At 51.0% G+C, this 19,605-nt stretch overlaps 1 protein-coding gene across 2 annotated transcripts in view; it reads left to right on the top strand.

Moving 5' to 3' along the window:
• The first annotated feature begins 18,697 nt into the window (after positions 1–18,697).
• NLGN4X (neuroligin 4 X-linked) overlaps positions 18,698–19,605 on the top strand; it is a 217,619-nt gene continuing 216,711 nt past the window's right edge. Inside the window, exon 1 of one of the 2 annotated variants that reach the window (XM_037027700.1) lies at positions 18,698–19,159. The gene's annotated coding sequence lies outside the window, so the exon portion shown is untranslated. The remainder of the gene's footprint in view (positions 19,160–19,605) is intronic. The other variant, XM_037027703.1, reaches the window with a different exon arrangement.

Raw genomic sequence — 19,605 nt, 5'->3', positions numbered from 1 at the left:
AAGTCATTTATATCTAGTATTTCACTGAATCTCCACGACAAACTTTTTAGGTAAGTACGGTAAGGTGTTTATCTCTTTTCCAGTACGGATTAGTTATATTTTTAGATGTGAATAGAGTGTTTTTGCACCATTTATTATATTCAAATAAAGAGTCGCTATCGTTGATCTGTTGAAAAGTTTCAATATACTGGAAACATACATCAGTTGAAATGCAAAAGTACACATTCAGGAGCTGCTGAGTAATGTGGAGGTAATTTTAGATTTATTCAATAGCACTACTTTCTGGACACCACCCCCCCCCCAAAAAAAAATCCAGCAAGTAAGTGAAAATCAGTAGAAAAAAGCTATCTCCATCAGCATCCTCAGTAGACACAGAAGGGTATCTGTGTGTGGAACTTCAACATTTCCAAAAACGACAGGAAAATAAGTAAGGCCAGACAGATGGAATGTATCTTAGTAACACATTTGATGTGGCCCAAATTCTACCCTTCCAACACGTGACCAATTGTGACCGGTATGAAATATTAGTCACGTCTCCCGTATTCTTTTGTTGTTGTTGTTCTTGCTCTGGTGATTGTACCCCTTTGAAATCTCACATGTGTTTCACGCTGGAGACCCATGTCCAGCTCACGTGGCCACGTTCCACGTGGTCAGGGTCACCTGTGGTTGGTTGGTCTCGCGTCGTTACCAGAGAGGCCGCCACCATCATCACCATCACCATTGCTTTCCCCAGCCAATGACCTCTGCGTCTGTCATAGAAATGGAACGGCCGAGGAGGCGAGAGACGGGTGGGACCACAATGAAGCATTCCCCAAAGATGCATGGCACCAATGCCAAGTCCGAGGCTCGGAGAGTTTCACTGGCCCGGGCAGCTGAGAAAGTTCGTACTCGACCAGAACTCAATCCCCAGCCCTGGGTTGGTGTCTTGTCTCTCTGAGCATTTGTGTGTTGATGTTATGTTGGTGTGTGCTGACGTGTAAGTGCCACACGACTGTTCCTTACTTCTAGGACCTTGGAATATCCATCTTTGGGAATGTCACTCAAGGGTGCCCCCTACTGGTCACGCCCTAGAGAACCCATTCCCTTTAAATTGGGGCCGGCTCTGGGATTTGCTTCTAGTCACCGTGGGACCTTCGTAAAGGAGTTTCTCCGGCGTCCCGAACATCCCAGATCTGTTGGTTCTAAATTTGTTAAACGGGAGATTTTCCTGGGTGGGCTTCACCTGGTCCAAAGAGAGCCCTGCTGTGCACTGAGACCCTCCCGGCAAGGCTGGGAGAGTCGACACCCAAGCAGGTGATGCCCACGGGCTTAGCAGTTGTGGGGGGCCTGTGGGAGCCGTGAACGGCCTCTGGGACCTGCAGGTGCCTCTCGTCACCAGGGCGCCAGCACGTGGGACCGTCCGTCATACACCCGGGAGGAGGTGAGTTTTGCTGAGAGCATAAGTGAGTTTGAAAATGACTTTCTCCCATCTCATCCTCTAGAGGAGAAGGCAGCCTGGGTGCTGTGTGGAGTGTCACTTTCTGACATCTGGATATAAGAACCCGTAAGAGTCAGACCTCTAACTCCCGAGGCACGGAAACGAGGAAGCCATCATGGATGTTCATTTCAGCCTCCGATCTAGGTCCTTCGTTGGACAGCAAGAGGAAGGAAACAGAACCTCTGTTCCCGAAGGTCTACCACATGCCCCCTGTTGAGAGCTGACCCGTTCTCAACAACAGGATGGTTTGTTTTTCAAAGACCCTTGCAAGTGAGCTGTTTGCAGAGAGTAACTGAATCAGATCTCATAAATGAAAACCAAGGGGTACTTGGTAGGCCCTGGTAATTTAGCTTCTGGTTTTCTCTGTTGCTTTTCTGGTTGAATCCGTTGTTGTTACAAAAGTCAAGTCCCCCGGCGGCCAACAAGAGATTGTTTCGTAAATGACGAAAAGCTAATGATATTTACAACAACCGCAGACAGAGCTTGGCCATCTTGTGTGTCCCGTGCCACCGCAGTGACGCCAAGGTGACCCATAAAGCGAGTCGCAGAAATGGTTTCGTTTCTCTCTGTACGTAAACGTTACCTTCGTGGTGTACTGTAGTCCTACTCAGTGAACGATCGGGTTGTGTTTAAAATGTCCATGGCTTAATTAAAACTACTTGATTGCTAAAAAAGTCTCACCATCATCGGAGCCTTTACTTGGTCACAATCTTTCTGCTGGTGAAGGGTCTTACCTTCAATCTGTAAAAAAAAAAAAAATGCTGGATCTAGGCCTGGCTGGGTGGACCAGCAGGTTGGAGCATCGTCCCCTACACCAAAACGTTGTAGGTTCTGTCCCCCGTCGGGGCCCATATATGAGGCAATCAATCGATGTTTTTCTTTCCCTCTTCCTCTCTCTCTAAAAATTAATAAGAATATATCCTCAGATGAAGATTAAAAAATGGAGTGTCTAATCCCTGGCTGGTGTAGCTCAGTGGATTGAGCGCGGGCCTGCAAACCACACGATTGCGGTTCGATTCCCAGTCAGGGCACATGTCTGGGTGGCAGGCCAGTCCCCAGCAGGGGACTCACGAGAGGCAACCACACATTGATATTTCTCTCCTTCCCTTCCCCTCTAAAGATAAATAAATAAAATATTTTTAAAAATGGAGTGTCTATACAACACATCGAAGGATGATGCAACAGAAGGAGGGGTGCTTGTGTAATGAAGATTGGAAGACTTTTAAAATGAAGATATCGAGAGTCCCAGAACAGAGGGGAATGTGGACATTGGTAGGGGGTCTCAGGGTTTACCCGCGTAGGATGCCCCGGAGTTTCAGTGCCGGGGCTGTGAAAGGGGTTCGGCTTATGTGCCTGGATGACATCTCACCAGCTGCTTCATCAGAGGACATCTGTTAGTTTCCACAAAAGCCAGCCCTCCTTGGTGACAAGCCCTTGGCGTCGTCACAGGAGTGGGCGAGAGAGAGAAAAATCAATGTGTTCCCTTCACAAATCGATAGATTGCTGAGGTTTGGGGGTGAGCACATAATAACAGGGATCCGCGGAGGGGACAGGGCTACTAGGTAAACCTGTCACGCGGCCAAGAGAGGGTCGGGGCGTCTGAGCGTGTGGCTTCCTCCGAAACTCCCTTCCATCTGAGCGAGACTCACATTTGGCCCGAGGAGAGGAAAACATTCTAGCTGAGCAATATGACTTTCTCAGCATGATGAGCTTCTTGAACAGGGACAAAAAAAAAACCCACTGATAATAATAGTTTTATTCAACGTGTAGTCTAAGTCACCCTGCTAAGGGCTCTAAAATATCGATCCTCTTTCCACATAATAACTCTCTGATAGGACGGTTGCTCTTTGCCCCAATTCATCCACAAGTGACATGAGTTGGAGAGAAGCAACAGCTGTTTAGATCCCAAAGCAAGATCTCGGCCTCACTGACGTTATCGTCCAATCTTCCGGGGATCTGTTATCTATGGCTGCTAACACATTATCCCCAAACCCGGCAGCGTCAAACATCGATTTGGTTAAACCCCGTGTGTTATCTCACGGTTGCCGTCGCTCACGGTTGTGGGTCAGACCCCCGGGGTCTCCAGGGCACAGCTGCGTGTTCTCATCTTCGGGTTCCCGAGGAGAAAAACTCAACCCGGGGCCTGGGGTCGGGGGGGCCCTGCTGTGTGAGTCAGCTTCTCTCTGGAACTGAAACACCAAAGACACGTCACGGGAGCTGCGGACAGCAGACCAAGAGGACCGGGCTGGAGAGGGGCACACCGTGGGAGAAGGAGCTTAGATGCGTGGGTCTGGCTGGAAAGGGCCTCGCCCTGGGGCCACCTCCTGGCGGTGCTGGCCCACGGCCACAGTCCTTCCTAACCAGGCTGTAACCTACGGAGCCGGTACGCAGAGAGGCCTGATGGCAGCTGTTGGCCCCTCTTCACATTCTCCTTGGCATCGAATTGGTGACAAGAACCACTGGTTGGCCAACGAGTCTTCACATACAGAAAACTTGAGTGGACAAAGTGCCCCAGGACTATTCTAAAAACACATCTTCCGTGGGAGTTTCCAGTGACCCCCTGTTGCGTGTCGTAAAAGGAAAGAAGACGAAAAACAGAAAGAAACAAGCAGACCGAAAATAAAATCTGGGAGGCGGTCACGAATGAGCTCAACGATCGCGTGGATGTATGTTAAAAATGCCGTGCGGTGCCTCTCACAAGAAGACAGGCGCGTCATTTTTGCAAGGCGTCTCCATCGTGGACAGACTCTCCCCTGGGCTGCAAAGGACATCTCAGACGTACACGCAAAGTGTCAAAGTCATCAAGACGTGGTCCACTCTCCAATCTGCAATTATGTTACATACACCGGCAGGCAGGCAACACAGAACATACGTACGGGATCAAAATCTATAATAATGCAACTGCCACCTATGGAAAAATACAGTACGCCTTGAACAGAAGACTAATTGAACAAAATCACCCAATACTAGAAAACACGGGGAAATGGGTTTAGCTGTTTGGGTTGGGACTGTGGGGGTTCCCACCTGGTCACCCCGAGATGTGGCTCTGCGGCTTGTTTTGAGCCGGGGGTGTCCACCCCTTCGGCGTTTCTGGGCCACACTGGAAGAAGAAGCGTTGTCTTGGGACACCCATTAAATACACCGTGACATGTAATTACACACACAAAAATCTCGTCATGTTTTAAGCAAATTTGTGACTTGAGGTTGCGCTGCACTCACAGCCATCCTGGGCTGCATGCGTCCCATTGGCCCCAGGTTAGGCACCCCTGATTTAAGCTAAGGACAGCTTTAGCAGGGGGCTCCATAGAAATTTCTGCCCTTCCCTTCACTCCCTACGAGAACTTGAACTAGGGTGAGACAACATCAGAGAGAACCTTTTTGGACCTCTGTGTAGGGAAGGACAAACTTCCATGCCCTGGCATCTGCCCTTGTTATTGTCCTGCAAGGACCCTTTGAAGCCCTGCGGGCACCTGGGCTCACCCTCAGCGCAGGTCTGCTTTCTGTCTCCGAGTCTCTTATGCACAGGGTGTGTCTGAGTCTCACGTAGGCAGGGTTCCCGTGCACACGTAGGCATTGCGTTGGGTCGTCTCGCCCATCTGTCTCGTGTCCCTTAGATTGCTAGACCAGCCAGAAGGACCTGGAGAGGGGAGGGAACGTCTTCCTCTCCCACAAGACAAACCTTCCGCCATTGTCAAATCGGCCGATTTTTCCCCCGACATTTTAGTTTAATTTGTTGTTGTTCAAGTACTGGTGTCGCCATTGTTCAAGCTTCATTATAGCCGCGACCCACTCTTGCTGTTCATCCAGACGGTAAGCTTGTGCCGATTACTCCTGCATGTCGATTTTCCCCAGGCGGGACAGGAGCTGGGGGAAGGGGAGTGTGCCCGGCGAGGAGAGCACAGCGTGGTCAGTCCCTGCGGTTCGCTTCCCTGGGCTCTCGCGTGGAAATCACGAGGGTCGCACCGTGGTTACCACTCAGAGAGTTCATTCCTTCTCTTTTGTGCTGGGGGCACTTCTCGGTTTCTGCTGCCGTGGCAACGAGTGTGCCCCCCCGCGAGCCTCCCCTTTCCAAACAGGCGTTGGCCTGGGGCGCATCCTTTGTGCCCGCCCTTCCAACATGGGCCTGATCCTGCCCAGAGACCCCCCAGATGGTGCCTGAAAACGTGTCGATTTACCATTTCCCTGAAGCATCCAGGCAGAAGGTGAAAAATGGGGAAAAAAAAATCCATCCTACCAGAAAGGTGAAAATAAGGTGAGATCGCTAATTATGATTTTTTAAAGGTTGTTGTTGACATTTTAGCGGCAGGTTTTCTAAAACTGTTCTAACGTGACAAGAGCTATAAGGTTCCTTGGCTAGGACAGTGGGTCCCCTTCAGGGAGAGGGGGGAAAAAGCCATTTATAAAAAAAAACACCCAAAAACAATGGTTGATGAAGTCGAGCAAAAGATGGAACAGTATACAGAGTTATGTTAGAGATGCCCTTCTTCTATAAAAAAAAAACACCCAAAAACAATGGTTGATGAAGTCGAGCAAAAGATGGAACAGTATACAGTTATGTTAGAGATGCCCTTCTTCGGAAAAGATGCCCTTCTTCTTCTTCTTCTTATACCCCTTAGGCACGCGTATAAGATAAATTTCTGACTTTACTTTTATTTCACCTGGTAGCTACAATTTCACTCTTTGCAGAGCTATATGTAACTTACAAACACAGAGTGAGTCAACGAGTTCACATCGGAGGTCATTGGCACGCTGGGTGAAGTTTTACAGGGAGAAGAATAAGAAAGAGCCACGTGGCTGCCCATTCTTTGATGGTATAACTTTGCATGACTGTACGTTAACCACACTGCACTCATCACCTCTCCGTAGAAGGTAGTCTTCTAATAAAAAGGAACTGTGAAAATTCAATTAGATGCCGAAGTGGATTAACCCGAGCGCATTTGATTTTAAGCGTGAAGCAATTAGAGACAGCACAACACTCATTTAATTATTTTATCTACAATAAGATTATCTTCCACAGCCACTTGGCACTTTCCAAAAACATTATTATTTTCCTCGCTCCTTCCCGTCTCCCAATGTATGTTTGGAGAGCGATTCAGGCATCGATGTTCTCAACGTGTAATAGCTCAGAGAGCAGGGCAAATGGAAGTTCATAATTGCAAAGAGCTCGGGTGATCATCGCACCCAAACATTTTCTTCTTTCCAACGGCAGGGTGTAACCCCAGAGCCAGCCACCCGGGCGCCCCTAAGTCCGCCTGTCTTTGCGGGTCCCCTGGTGTTCTATCACGGGCACCTTTGAGAGGAAAAATGGGCCATCTGGTATCCCAGTGTGACGGCTGGTCACCAACCACAGGGATTGTAGGGGGGCTGCAAAACACTCACTCACATTCCGGGGTTCATCTCAGTGCCTTCTGCATTTCCTTCACCACCTGCCCCCTCCCCCCGGCTTCAGAGGCCCCAACAGACACCCCACAAACCACGGGAAGTCTGGAGCATTCAGGAGGGGGGACCGAGAGACCGCTGGACCAATTCTTTTACACACAAAGATTGCCCTTTCCCCTTGTCACAATCCTTGGTTGTCCCCTGGGGACGCAAGGAACGGCCCGCTGACCACTCTGAGGACGCAAACGTTCATTTTCCTTCCACCCTGCTAAGTGCTTCTGGCTGGACCGATCACCCCATGAACACGAGACAGACGAGCAGGAGAAAATGACCACACTTGTTACGTGTGTGCATACGGGGAGCCCGAAGAGCACCACACCAGGGACAGGTCAGGCAGTGAAGACTTATGTGTAGCTCAGGGGAAGGGCGCCGCGGTTCGGCGCTTCAGAGGGCGGGGCGGTGATTCCCATGGAGGTGGAATTGCAGAGGTTTGGAAAACGTGTGTGTTTGCTGAGGCATCTGTAACCACCCACGTGACCCAGAGGGGATGTTGATCAGGTGGACCCAGGTAGCTTGCTCCCTGTCTGTCACATGTAATGCATACTGAACGACAGTTTTCTGTGATGGTGTCACCCTTGCTGGGTCTTCTCGATTCTTTCGGGCAGCTCTCACGCACAGCCATGGTTTCTCCAGAGTCTTTCCTGCCTTAAAAATAACTACGTTGAACATCACCATCATCACATCACCCGAGATTAAAGATCAGGAGAGAATCTTGAAAGCAGTAAGACACAACGAGAGACTTACTTACAAAGGAGTTGCCCCATCAGACTGTCAGCGGATTTCTCAAAAGACACCTTACAGGCGAGAAAAGGGGCTGGGAAGAAGTATTTCAAGTCATGAAAGTCAAGGACCTATATCCAAGATGAATCTATCCAGCAAAGCTTTCATTTAAAATGGAAGGGCAGATAAAGTGCTTCCCAGATAAGGTCAAGTTCAAGGGGTTCATCCTCACCAAGCCCTTATTATATGGAATGTTAAAGGGACTTGTCTAAGAAAAAGAAGATGAAAAATGTGAACAGTGAAAGGACAGCAAAGTCACAGTTATTAACAACCACACCTAGAACAAAAACAAAAATCAACTAAGCAAACAACTAGAACAGGAACAGAACCACAGAAATGGAGATCCCATGGAGGGTTATCAACAGGGGAGTGGAAGGAGGAGAAGCGGGGAGAAGGTACAGAGAATAAGTAGCATAGACAGTAGGTAGAAAAGAGACAGGGGGAGGACAAGAATAGTGTGGAAAATGGAGAAGCCAAGAACTGACATGTATGACCCATGGACATGAACTAAAGGGGGGGGGTGAGGGTGGGAGGAGGTGTACAGGGCGGGGGAAAATGGGACAACTGTAATAGCATAATCAACAACATATATTTAAAAATCACCAGTGTCCCCAAAGGGTACGTTTTGAGAGGCAGACTCTGGTTCCGTGCACCATGACGGCTAAGATGAGCCCCCGATGCGACCTCGGGGATCCTCTCTACTTCGAGGTGTGTTCTCATGCGCCACCCCACAGCCTCATCCCTGACACCTGTGTCTTCTCAGCGGTCACCGCCTTGTCAGCAAGCACGGGTCTCCGGGTCTGAGCGGTTCTTACAGAACGCTACTCCTGCGCCACAAGACCGTGGAGGACACTGTTCTGTAGGCACAGCTGGGACTGGAGGGCGTTCAACCAGGTGAGTGCAGCCACGTGCAAAGAAGGGGTCAAACAGAACCGACCCAGCCCTGGCTGGTGTAGCTCAGTGGATTGAGCTCGGGCCTGCGAACCACACGATCACGGTTCGATTCCCAGTCAGGGCACATGCCTGGGTTGCAGGCCGGTTCCCGGCAGGGGACTCACGAGAGGCAGCCATACACTGATATTTCCCTCCTTCTCTCCTTCCCTTCCTCTCTAAAGATAAATAAATAAAATTTAAAAAAATGAAAAAAAAAACAGAACAGAAAACCTGGTGGCTGTGCATAAGCCACCAGGAAGCGTCCCGTTGGGGACACACAGCTTTGGGGGGTCCCCCGTCTCCTTTACTTTCTGCAAGTCCATAAACTGCTCTGACAGGGGCCATCATGTCTCATTCTTCTTTAGAACATTTCAAATTCCAGAACATTCTCCCCAGAGGGACCTTTGAAAGCCCGCATTCCTCGGCACTGTCAAACAACTGATCTGCCTCCTTCTCTGCGTTTCATTTCACAGCTCAGGTGTAGAGAAACTGCCCTTCACACTCAGAGAGGCACTTCCAGGTGACTCCTTTCCCCCAGGTGGAGGGAACGTGTCCCCCAAAAGGCGCAGGGGGTGGTGGGTTTAGCTCTTGGGGGCCGGACCGTTTATGGTGCAAATTCAGGACTCTCCCGGGGCAGCCCGAAACGGGACGGTATTTCCCAGACTCTATGGGAAGACGTCGGCGTGGCTCTGAGCCAGTAAAACGGTATCCGTGGGTGCTGGGGACTTAAATTTCACACAGTCCTCATGTGTCAACAGAGATTCTCCTCTCGTTTGTTTCTCAGCACGGAAAATGGGCAACGCTTTCATCGTTGGCTCGCTGTGTGGCTCCAGGGGGTGGCCGGCCTTCACCTAGAGACTGTGGTGTTTGAAACCCTCGCACGCAGGGTCAGAGTGCCCCTCACTATGTTCCTTGACACTCACCTGCTATGCAGAAATGGCAGCAGGCTGATTTGGTGAGTTTGCATGTAAGATGTCGACCCCATCAACAGGAACATGAATCGAGACAGAAAAAGGTGGACTGAAGACCCAAGTCAGGGTCATTTATGTTACGACGGACATGTGTCTCCAAAGACGCAAGAGCTGTGGACAATGGCGTGATTACAGTAATTGCTCTCTCGCTCCGTTGGGGGGGTGTTTGAGCAGAAAACGGGAAGGCCTTGGAAGAGAGACACACTGTGCGCTCTACACTGTTTGCTACAAACACAGATCAGCTGAGAGAGACCTCACGGAGTGAGGGTTTGCTCGTCAGCCCTCCAAGGAGAAAACATATTCATCAGAATAAACACACTGAGGAATAGGAGTGTGGCCACATTCTCTCTCCGTCATTCTGACCTCTAAAGAGTGTTTAATAGCCCAGGCCACGTAGCTCAGTTGGTTAGAGCATCATCTCAATACTAGACACCAAGGTTGTAAGTTCAATCCCTGATCAGGGCATGTACAAGAATCAACCCGTGAATGCATCAATAAGTGGAATCACGAATCTGTCTGTCTGTCTGTCTCTCATCAATAAATAGAAATGAAAAGGCTATTTAACAGGTATGGTGTCATTTGACTCCCGTTCCAGAATTTAGTCGCCACTGGGGTTGGCCCACCAAGGGCCAACTGTTCTGCAGTGCTGTGGTCAGCCCTAAACCTTCACTCCAGAGGGTGAGTCGATGGCGAAAGGACGTCTCGAATAAACCCCCTTTGCGTGAGAATTTCCCCTTCCTCTCTCCACCCTTGGCCTCTCAAACAATCCCTCCTCCTCCTGCTGTCAGTGAACAGGCAGCAAGTGTGGGTCCGACTCTGGTGACAGCTGGTGCCAGATGTCTCTCTGTGGTATTTTTGTGTTAACATCTCCTCATGCTTTCTTATCCCTTCGTTTTGCTACTACGGTCTTATCCTGTGGTTGAAAAAAGCATGCCCTGTCCCTCAATGCACTTCACTAGATAGCTCAGGCACACACCTAACTCCCCTGCTCTGAATAGCTGTGGTGATTGGGACCTTCACAGTGGAACGCACGGCATGAGCCCACCCACGCTGCCAGAGACAGAAGGCCATGTCCAATGCAATGCCTGCTGGAGAGTGAAGAAGATCAGGGTGTTGGACTCACGCTGGACGTTTTTTTCTGAAGAAAGAAGTGACCGACCGTAGGCAGGTAGACAGTGGCTTTCTGTGTGTGGTGCAGGGTACGATACGTCATCCATGGTCGGGGCGGCAACATCCTGTACAGTAGCCCCACCTCAACAAAAGTCACCCCCGTTTAAGTAAACCACTTTATTGTTGAAGGCTCACTGTAACTATGGAAGAACTTGCTTCTATTCTTGTTTCTAGATGTCTTCTAAAGAACGGAATGGAGGGAAGAAATGCACCCTTTGGGGGTGGAGAATCCTCTCACCTCAAAGTGCTGATAAACATTTTTAATATATATTTATTGATATTAACGAGTGAGGAAAGGAGGGAGGCAGGGAGGGAGAGAGGAGGACAGATGCGGACCGATAGGGGCAGTCACGTGAGAGTGAAACATCAGTTGGTTGCCTCCCCTATGCCCTTGACCGGGGATCAAACCCACAACCTATGTGTGTGCCCTGGCCAGTGACTGAACCCACAACCCTTTGGTGGGCAAGAAGATGCTCCAAGCAATTGTGCCACCCACCCAGGGTAGAGGTAAATATTTTTTAATTGAATTCTTCATGTAGACGTCCATATTTTCGTTTCTGGGGGGAAAACTGTCATGAGCTTTCCTTACTCTTCCTAGAGTCTTGAAATCAAAATTTTCCCTAAGCGATGCCACATGGTGACTTTAAAAGCTGAAAAAAAAATCCCTCAGACCTGTGGAAACTTGACTTCACGGCCAGAGCAAATCAAGACTGACTTAACGGCCAGAGCAAATTGGATGTTCAATTTCAAGGTCCACCCCGACACATTGAGCACACCTTCTCATTCCTACGACTGCAGACCTGTGAGACAGCCGTTCCCCTACCCAAAGCGAGAGCAATGGCAACAACTAAAAGTGAAAAACAAAACCTTCCACTTTGGCTCCGCGTTCCTTCTGACTTACCCACCGACAGAACCGGCTGCCTTTGGTCCCTCGTTCTTCTCCTGCCCGCTGCATTTTCTGCCGCAATTGTTTCTTTGGCTGTACACGTGTGGGTCTGCAGATAAACACTGGAGTGTTTCAACACACGGGTTAGCCATCAGACTCCTTGCTCCCAGCGTGGAAATAGAAGGAAGAACACCTGCTTTTCTTCTCATTTTCCAAAAGGAAGACACCCCACGGGTGGGGAGTGTCTTCCAAAGGGTTACGCATTTGTTTGTCTTGCTTGCCAGGGGAACGAACGTCCCCCAGCGATTCGAAAGGCCGTGTGGCCGAGGCTCGTCAGATGTGCAGACCTACACAGGAAGTTGGGCTCCTGGGAAACGCCACCATTTTCCTTAGCCAATTTCTCCCTGGCTGTGTGTACCCACACTACCTTCGGGGAGGTGCTCGGCGAAGACTCTGCCCACTCCACCGAGTGGGCAACAACAGAACAGATCGGAAAAACCTAGTTGTGAACCACGCAGACTTACCCCACTTACCTGTGGAGTAAGTGTGGGTAACATGCGTGGGCACTATTCAAACGTCGCCTCTCCAACAAGGGCAGCCTGGGAAGAGGGAGACCATCTCACCGCCGTAAGGAGCTCATTATTTCAAGTCGGTTCCTGGCCTTGGCATTTGGGGAGCTGTTGGAATACGCAGCGGCTCCTTTTTTTGTCTCTTGGTGGGAAAATTCCGTTACACGAAAATCGCCCACATCCCGAAATGCCCACCTGTCCGGCACGAGAGCTCCCTACACTCCGCAGGAGCAATTTGCCACCGAAAGCTCATTGCCTTCTGCGCCATCCAAATAACTCCCTGTGGTTCCAAAGTGTTTGGGAAACACGGCCAAGTTTTCTTGAACACATTTTTTTTTTTTAGACATAGTATTTTAACTGTAACTCTCTGGGTTTCGTTCCTAGTAAAATTGTAATCCGTGCCATCTGAATGCCATTTAGATGACAATACGGTTAAAGAAATGACAAGTTTGCCACTAGAAACGACAGAAGACTCTTTGACAGGCCTTCCCAGACGTATCCCGAGTGGGAAAACCAAGGGCTTGGTGCATCTTTAAAAATAAAAAGGTAACACGGCACTCACATAGCATCGACAAGGGGAAAGGGGGCTGTTAACATTTTTTCTTGCATGTATCATGGCCACTTGTGTTTTTCACACCTTAAACTTGGCCAGCATGACCTTCCGACGGTGGCTTTGTGTGAAGGACAGATGTGAAGGGCCTGGTGGGAGGGAGCGTGTTCGGTCTGCGTGCCAACCACGGGGTCCCAGGTGGGGGCTTCCTGCCTTCAACCCCCCCCCATGGCTGCCTGCGAGAAATGGAAATGAGCACGTCTCCACGGTTAGATCCACACAGTACTTCCAGTTGCCTCTCTCCCCCCCCCAAGATAAAACATTCACCCACTGCAAATGCGGTGTGAGTTTTACTGAAATGTCTCCTTCGATAAGACAAAGCAAGGAGATACATCTAGCAAGAAAGGAATCTTGGAGGAGGTTGGACGACAGCCCCCTGAAATGTTGTGATGCCTTTATCCCTAGAAAGTGCGGTATGCATGTTTCTATTTCTCTGTGTTCACAAAACAAACACCCGCCCCCTCGCAAGGAAGAAGGATGTTTAACGTCATATCTTTTAATGACACACGTCCCCTGCTTGTGATGGACCAAGGTGGCCAACCTGTGACGGAGGCCGATGGGAGACATGTTCTTTGGTGCCTTGAACTGACTCAGGAGAAAGGGCGGGGCGGCTTTCCGGACTCTTCCGTGGGCTTACTGGGGCACAGGGCTGTCTAGCTGGGCTCGTCAACCCCCAGGGAGTCCAGTGTGCCGAGATCATGTACTGCATGCTTTCTGTGCCTTGTCTGCCTTGTTCAAAAACCCTTCTAAAATCCTCAAACATTACCCTAAAGAAAGCACCAATACAATGGGTAGCTTATAGAAAGAGACTGTCTTGCACGTGGGAGGTATGGGTGCAGCTAACTTTACTACCTGTCTCCTGAACCTGTTCACACAGTCCCATGCCTCAGTTTCTCTTCCCCCAGCCCATCCTCACCTCCACCCCCAAATCCTGAGAACCGCACTCTCTCTCCTTTGGGTCGGACGGAACCCATGGCCCGATTTGCATTTTTCAGCCTACATGGGCCTTTCCCCGTGGTGGGTTTGGGGAACTTGCATCTGGAAGCATTACTGAGAGCTATTCATGCTTTCGTGTTTTTTTTAAAATATCAACACTCAGTTACCAGAAACCATGGTTGTCATTTTAAAGAGCTCTGGATCCATACGGAAAGGACCTCGAGCCCTCATTAGATGGACTTTGGTGCACGTCCCCCCCCCTGCCGATTCCACGCAGGTGCCGCGGTGCTACGCTGGACCCGGCCTGTACAGAACTGTCGACGGCTCCCTTTCCAGGAATTCCAAAGACCTGTAGTTAAATGCAGCTTCTGTTAAGAATCTAATTATACCATCTTAAAATGAAACACACGACCTAAAAAGGTGGTCAGATGCTTGGAACTTCTCGCTGGCGTGCGCTCCGGCTACATTTGGCCACGATGGATAGTTTTGGGTTATTTCAGTCGGATGGACCCTCATGCCAGAAAACCTGGGTCGTCCTGGGATACCACACATTCTCAGGCTCACGTCTTGGGACGTCGCGTTATATAGGATACAGGCCAGGACCCCAGTATGTCACCCCAGAAACCAGAGACCCAATCCTTCAATAATTGTCAGCACAAAGTCATGTTCCCTGCAATTTTTTTCCACGATGGAAGTAGACTCAATTTCTTGAGGACCATGACATATACCAACGTTTGCATTCATTAAAGTACATTTCATTCCACCGAGCCCTTGTGTGTTGAGTAATTCTTCTTTCCTTCACTTCTGGTGAGTGGCTACGGATGCTCTCTGACGAAATAGCAATATTTGACCTCTTGTCCCTCAACGCATGGATTCTGTGACTTGGGTCGGCGTTTACCAGCCCATGGCCCTTCATCCTGCAGTCCCATGTTTGTCCCCTTGCCCGTGCACTCGCCCCTATGGAGGGTGTAAGTGGGTAGTGGAACAAGGTTGACCTTTGTCACCGTAACTTGTCATTCTTGTCAAGAATGGAATTCTTTCCCAGTAGGTTATGGCTGTCTTTTGCTGTCTCTGCTCCTGTGTAGAAAACAGGAATTTCTCTAACGCCTGCTCTTGGTTTTACGAACTACTGCGATGCTGTGATTCACACGAAGCACGTGGTTCGACGGTGTGCCTGCTTCCTGGCTCCCGGCTCCCCAACCCCTAGGAACTTCCTGTGCGACAGAAGCCACCGGCCCATCGGCTGGTACCACATTCAGGTCCCTTCTCCTTTGCGCCTTCAGTTCCAAGATCCATCGCCTCAAGGACACAAAGTTGGAGCAGGGGTCTTCCTGGGGGATCTTTGAACAATAGTGCGACCTTCCCACCACACCTGTTTGTGTGACTGGGATCTCACTGGGAAAGTACCCAAGATGGGGACCCACTGCCCCCGGGGGACCCAAGCAGGGACAGGGGTCAGGACTTGCAAATTCACCCAGTGGCCTCGGATGCAGGTGGGGACGGGAGCTGGAGACTGAATTCCTCCGCAATGGCCAAGGATTTCATCATCACCATCCCTCACTGAAGCCCGCATATATTCCCCACACAAGGCGGGGGGGGTGCACAGTTTCCAGAATGGGGGGAGCAGAGTGCATTCACATCTCCCCGGCCTGGAACTCCGTGGTGACAGAAGCCCCACCGTTCCCCTCACTCGGTTATGGGTAAGGTCCTTGGTCACACACCAGGGATCTAGCGAGGAAAGTGCTCTACTGAGTTCTGGGAGCTGCTTGACCCATGTCATCAATCCCGCGGAGGGGACAGCTGACGTAGAGCTGGTCTGAAGCACAGAGGACAACCGGTGCCTGCCATCATCATTGATGTGGAGGGTGGTCTTCCGGGACGGAGCCCTTAAGTCGAGAAATCAGCTGCCACATCCGGTGGGGAAGGACCGTGCCAGAGGCATTAAACAGGAGGGTGTCACAGAAGTACTTGGTGGTGTGCATGTGTGTGCGTGTGTGTGTGGGGGGGACCCAGCCATGGGGACTGGTGGCTCGAGCTGTGAGCTCCGTGAAATGCAAAGCACCCTTTGCGCCCATTCCAGGGCTTGTGTTCCTCGTCTGTGTGACGGAGAGGAAATGCCACCTTCCTCCATTGTCAAAAAAATAAACTCGGTGAGATGATGCCTGCGGAAAAGCGGACACACCTGCCGTGCACTTTCAGCACACTGCTGGGCGTACAAAATAACTGTTCTCTTTCTCCTGAAAAGATTATTTATTTATTTATTTATTTATTTATTTGGTGGGGAAGAGAGGGAAAGAAACATCCATGGATGGTTGCCTCTCGTGCGCCCCCTACTGGAGACCTGGCCTATAACCCAGGAATGTACCTTGACTGGGAATTGAAGGAGCAACCCTTTGGTTCCCAAGGCAGCACTCAACCCACTGCACCACACCCGCGGGGGCCAAAGTCACTGTTTTCTGTAGCGCTGCGGTGAGCTTCCTTTTACAATGGGTGATGTGTTGCTTTCTAGGACTGACAGAGGCCGGTGAGACTTCAGAAGGAAGAAGATGATTCTCAGCGATGCAGAGTCCAAGAGTCACTGTGTTACGGCTCCTAGAACCTGACACAACACAGTTTTCAGAGGTCATCCCTTCTCAAATGCACACGGGCCTTCTCGGTTAAGTCACCTGTGTGTCACCCTGGACCTGGGGCTGACAAGAGAGAAGAAAAAGAAAGTGAAGAGAAAGAGAGGGGAGAGAAAAGATATTGTATTAGTTATCTTTTTTTTTAGTATAAGGAACCCCAGTTTCAACGTGAGTTTAAAAATATGAGCTATTAGTGAATTTACTTTCCTTGAAGCGGCCAATGTGAAATCAATATTCCTTTGCGGTCTTGAAACCCACGTGCTTTCCCGAAGGACCGTGGAGGCCAGAGAGCCGTCCAAGAAGCCTTGCTGTGGTCAGCGTCCGGCCCCTGCAGACCAAGGGCTTCTTTCATCAGTTACGTGGGTGGTGTCCGAGATGGGCCACACCCTGAGCTTGGGGGTCCTGCCTATTATCTGGGACTCCCGCCCCTCTGCACTCTTAGTCAAAACCGCTTCATCTCAGACACTGTCTTCCTGGTAGTCAGACCCGTGGGGGACGTCATCCGCCCACAGTGAGACGCTCTCAGCGGGAAGACAGCGCTGGCGCTGACGTTCTGGGCTGCTGTACGCGCCGACGTTCACGTGCGGTCTCTTTCTGAACCGTACACGGGGGGATATGTGTGTTTCCATCGACAAGATGTTGGCCTCCATCTTGCTGTGTGCCACTGCTACGGGAACGGAACGTTTAGGGACGTCTGGGGAGATTATCAACAAAACTATCATGTTACTGGTTCTTAAGTAGAAGAAAATGTGTACTTGGAGAAAACATGCATCTCTTCCACATTGCATATATGCATTTTCTGGTATGCCTCTTTTCCATAAAGGGTGTGTTTATACATCATATCTCCTTTAATCACCCCAGGAAGCCCACCAGAGAGCCATAGTGCACGCCTGTTGAACACGGCTATTCCCTGAGACACACAGAACACCGCGGGCTTCCCAACGAGGCCCACGGAGCGAAGGCAGGCGTGGGACGTGGCACGAGCCCCGTTGCCCCCCTTATTCGCCACGTCCCCCAAGATTCCTTCTCTCAAAACTCGTGAGAAACTGCGATATCATGTCGTCACAGCGAGTATTGACACCGGCTTGGGCGCCTAAGCGTGCATCTTAAATGCAGAAGGAATTGTGGGAGGGTCCAGCAGGAAGGGGACACGACCTTCCGTCGTAAACGAATGGGTGGGCCTGGGAAATAATTGTGAGGAAAGCCAACACGCGTTGGAAGTGTCTGGCCCGTCGAGTCCTCTGTTAACCTCCCTCCAGAACAACATGGTGGTGGGGATGATGTTTGGTTTCTCCACCTCCCCGAAGCAGCGGCTGGGACAAAGGCTTTCCACGCACGCCCGTGGCCCTACGCCATCGCAGCCCGAGCCGTCTCCGCGCAGAACCTGTGTTCCCATCGCCACCACACCACACCGTGTCCGCCTGTTTATGGACGAGGGACGTCACGCGTTGCCCACACCGGGCGGGTTCTTTCCAACCCAATGACAATTGTGAGGCCGTCTCAGCACACGTGATGTCCACTGGGAAAGGTCAACTCCTGGACCCCCCAAATCAAGAGGGGTGTTGGCACACCACTGGCCGACCACAGATCGCCACACAGCCTGTATTTCACGGATCAAAAAGCCATCAGCGGGTAAGAAAACAAACAAACAAACCAAAAGCATGAGCAGAGGAGGCATGGTTGTGTGGCTCAATCGGGGTTGTTCTGCCCTGAGGGGACCCCGCTGGGTTGTGAGTTAGGTCCTCGGTCAGGGCGTGCAGGAAAGAGGAGCAATAGATGCTTTTTTCTCACATGGATGTGTCTCTCTTCCTCTCTTTCTCCCTCCTTCCCCCTTTCTCTAAGAGCAACGGAAAGATGTTCTTGAGTATTAAAGAAAAAAACCCACACACCTTCACTCGGCACCTGGGCGTGAGAGTGGTAGGTGTTTGTCCTTTGTGGATGTTTACGCTCATTTAGCTGCCCTCCCCAGTGGGTAGCATTGCTTCGAATATTCGAAAAAAAATCACAGTAAGGTCCAGGAAGAGCAGCCGGGGTCAGCCTGACCAGCCCGCACAGCTCCCCGGGCCGGGCCCTGCTGCGGAGGCGGCCCGAAAGAGTTAAAGATGTTTGCCAGTGTTGCACGGCGGCGGCGCTTGGTGCAGAGCGCAGGGCGCACAGGCTCCGGAGCAGGCTGGCCTGCGCGCCCCCGGCCCGGCGGCCCCGCGTGACGCTCACCTGTTCCGCCGCCCGGGCAGCGGGACCTCTGGGTTCCAGCTGGTTTGCGCCGGGATTAGCTGCTCTTTCCCGAGGCTGCTGGCGGCGGCCGGGTTTCTGTAGCGATGGGCCGACTGCGGGCATCTATTGGCTGCTAGCTTCCTGAATTTCATTCAGTTTGGTCCAATCGCGCAGGGGGAGCAGGGAGGCTTCGGGACCACTCGCTGCCATCTCGCCTTTTCTCGCCGCCCGGACCGTGTGTCTCCAGCACGGAGGTCTCATTCAGACCTCGCTCTGCCCTTCCCCTGCCGACCGGGCTGCGTTCAATTCCTGACCCCGGGACTCCCGGCGACCCCAACCACGAATTTCCTGCCCCTGGCCGTGTCTTGGGGGCGGCGGGGGGGTGGGGTGGTCCTCGCATTCCTTTGGAGGCGCGAGTCCAGTTGGAATTGGAGAAAGCCGAGGAGCTGGAACGGAATCCATCCTCGCCGCGCGCACCTGGTAGGGTCCCCGAGGAAAATCCGGATGCGTAAAAAGAACAGTCAGCCGACGCAGCTTCGCCACGGCTAAGGTAGGTGCCGTTTTTTTTCCACATGTGTCTCCGTGTTATTTATTTATTTTCTGAAGCCTTTGAAACACTGGGACTCGAATGCGCTGCCCGGCCAAAGGCGATCCATCTCTCTGCAAACGTTTGCGCTTGGATTCATCAGACATTTTTTTTTTTTTTCCCCTTTTCTTCTGAAATTTGGACAGCATGTTCCCCCATCTGTCGCTGCATTTCTTCGGTGTGGGAGGGAGTGTGGACCTACGTAGATGGACAGGCAGCGTGTCTGGGCAGGCTTCTGCACATCGCCACCGAAATGTTCCGGGTTTTTTTTTTGTTGTTGTTTGTTTGTTTGTTTGCTTGTTTGTTTGGACTTGAAAAATAAAACCGGGGGCCGCCGCGGCTGGGCAGCCTTTTGCTGCAGTCAGCTCTTTGCGAGGCTCCGGGGCCGTGTGTGATGTGTTTACAGAGTA

Source organism: Sturnira hondurensis, unplaced genomic scaffold (genome assembly GCF_014824575.4).
Source record: "Sturnira hondurensis isolate 20B ecotype Veracruz unplaced genomic scaffold, ASM1482457v3 Scaffold0019234, whole genome shotgun sequence".
Lineage (NCBI taxonomy): Eukaryota > Metazoa > Chordata > Mammalia > Chiroptera > Phyllostomidae > Sturnira > Sturnira hondurensis.
The sequence above is the reverse complement of the archived record's forward strand: the minus strand, read 5'-3'. Positions and strand labels throughout refer to the sequence as shown.